The following is a 2,500-nucleotide window of genomic DNA, read 5'->3' on the forward strand; positions in this document are numbered from 1 at the left end:
CAAAAACGCCAGCCAGGTATGGCCGGCATCTTTTATGCTTCCAAGATAATTTCAACACACCATGATGATACTGAATGTCTAACAATGCTTCCTGATAATGCTTGCTTCCTCAGCGTCATCGGTGCTAAACCAATGCTAGCTACGCTTAGGCACCAACCGCACATCTAACAAGGATAGACTAGCGTACCATAGTAGTATCACAAAAAGCAACACATGCCACTTTAACGCCTATCTTTTCCCAATCATCAGCACAAATCAAATGCTGGCTAGCACCAGTAGCACGTCAAACATAGATCAGCAAGCACATCGTCATCGAATTGCCACACAAACAGCACCATCCCAAACTTCCAAAGCTAGACCACAACCCTGGATCGGTGTCGCAGAGACCTAACGAGGCATCCCCACACCACGCCAAGGCCCCCACTCGGAGGGGTATTATGCCACCGACTAGGAATCAAGCAACAGTCACCCAAGCTCGCGCTCAAAGGCAGTCTGGCACCTTCATCCCTTCCCATGCTCACCCACGGCTCCCCCCCTATATATACATATTGCACAAGGAGCTTGGTGACAGCAACACCCATTGCTTTCCCTGAGGATGTATATTTCTTAGTATGCGCACGGCGTCGAGGCACAGGTGAAGCCAACGGGGCTAGTTTCTGCGCCCTATGTCGAGGAAAATCAAGGCAACGGGCTAGTGTATGGGCACAACGTCGAGGAGACTCAAGGAGATGGGGCTAATTTTCAGGTCACCGTTCGAGAAATCAAGGCAACGTGTTGGGGGGGATGGCCTCTTTCATGGGTCGTGGGGCTTGGCTTGGCATGCCTCGTGTGTGCTCGATACAGCCTCACGATTCTTATTTGCCCATCAACCATGCCGGGCACCTATGAGAATGAGACCCCATGGTACCCCCTATATATACATATTGCACAAAGAGCTTGGTGACAGGAACAGACATTGATTTCCCTGATGATGCATAATTTTTGGACACACACGACTTGGGGGCGAGGGGACACGGGAGTGGGGCGCCAATGGGGGGCGTTTTGGCCCCATTTTCGTCAAGAGCGGGCGTCTTGGCCATGCCTTGAGCGTGCCAGCCTCGAGAGCCTTGGGCGTTGGACACCCTTGGGGCGCCAATGGGCAGCAGTCCCATGGTTCCCCTATATATACATATTATACAAAGAGCTTGGTGACAGGAACAGACATTGATTTGCCCAAGGATGCATAATTGTGCGAAATCGTCCATAACTCGCTCGAATTAATTCGGATTGACACAAAATTTTGTAGGGATGCTTTTTATTATAAATGAAAAGCTTTGAAATAAATAAAAAAAAAAAAACAAAATGTCATGTTTGAGGCGTAAATGTTTGTGTCCTATCCTTGGTCATGCCTTGAAGCGATGGTTCCCTACTTGTTGGAATGTCGCTCAAATCAAGTAGGAATGCCATTGAAAATTTGTGTGGGTCGTTGTTAACATAGACGAATGGACTTGAAATGAAAATATATCATATTTGGGTGTTTGTCCCTGTCGCCTGGTGATAGGCAGGCAGATAAGGCTTTTAGGTATTCATAAGTGGCTTAGATGAACTCGAAAGAACACGAGTTGATCGGATTGGAACTCATATATTCAATTTACTATGTACTAAGTAGGAACTACACTTTGCTCCCTTCATCGTTTGACTTGCTTAGAAATCTGCTCATGGTTTGTCAAGGCCCCTTGTTCCTTAGACCGATGAGGATGGGATTGGGTTGCTCATGGGCATGTGTGTGGCAAGATGCCTTGTTCCATTGGTCGTTCATGGGTGTTCGTGTACGAAGTAAACTTGTTCCCTTGGTCGTTCATGGGGTTGTGTGTGGGAAGAAGCCTTCTTCACTTGGTCGTTCATGTGTGTTTGTTTGGGAGGTAGCCTTGTTCCCTTGGTCGTTCATGGGAATGTGTGTGGCAATACGCATTGTTCCTTGGTCGTTCACACCCTTGTTCCCTTGGTCGTTCATGGGTCTGTGTGTGGGAAGAGGCTTTGTTCCCTTGGGTAGCCTGCTTGCCTTGCCAGCCCCGTATGCATTGTTCCCTTGGTCGTTCGTGGATGGGTTTGTGCGTGGCAAGGTTGCCTTGTTCCCTTGGTCGTTCATGGGCATGTGTGTGGCAAGGTGCCTTGTTCCCTTGGGTGGCTTGCCTTGCCAGCCTCGCTTGCTTAGGTTTCCCAACACACCTGTCGGGCACCAAGGGTGGTATTAGTCCCCATGTACCCCCTATATATACATAATGCACAAAGAGCTTGGTGACAGGAACAGACATTGATTAGCCCGAAGATGCATAATTCCCAACACCATGCCTTGTTCGTCATACACGCTTCTGGGCACCAAGTGGTGGTAGTCCCCCATGGGCATTTGTGTGGCAAGGTTGCCTTGTTGCCTTGGTCGTTCGTGGGCATGTGTGTGGCAAGGTGCCTTGTTCCCTTGGGTGGCTTGCCTTGCCAGCCTCGCTTGCTTAGGTTTCCCAAC

The sequence above is a fragment of the Lactuca saligna genome, unplaced genomic scaffold (genome assembly GCF_052625555.1).
Source record: "Lactuca saligna cultivar CGN05327 unplaced genomic scaffold, ASM5262555v1 scaffold_244, whole genome shotgun sequence".
Lineage (NCBI taxonomy): Eukaryota > Viridiplantae > Streptophyta > Magnoliopsida > Asterales > Asteraceae > Lactuca > Lactuca saligna.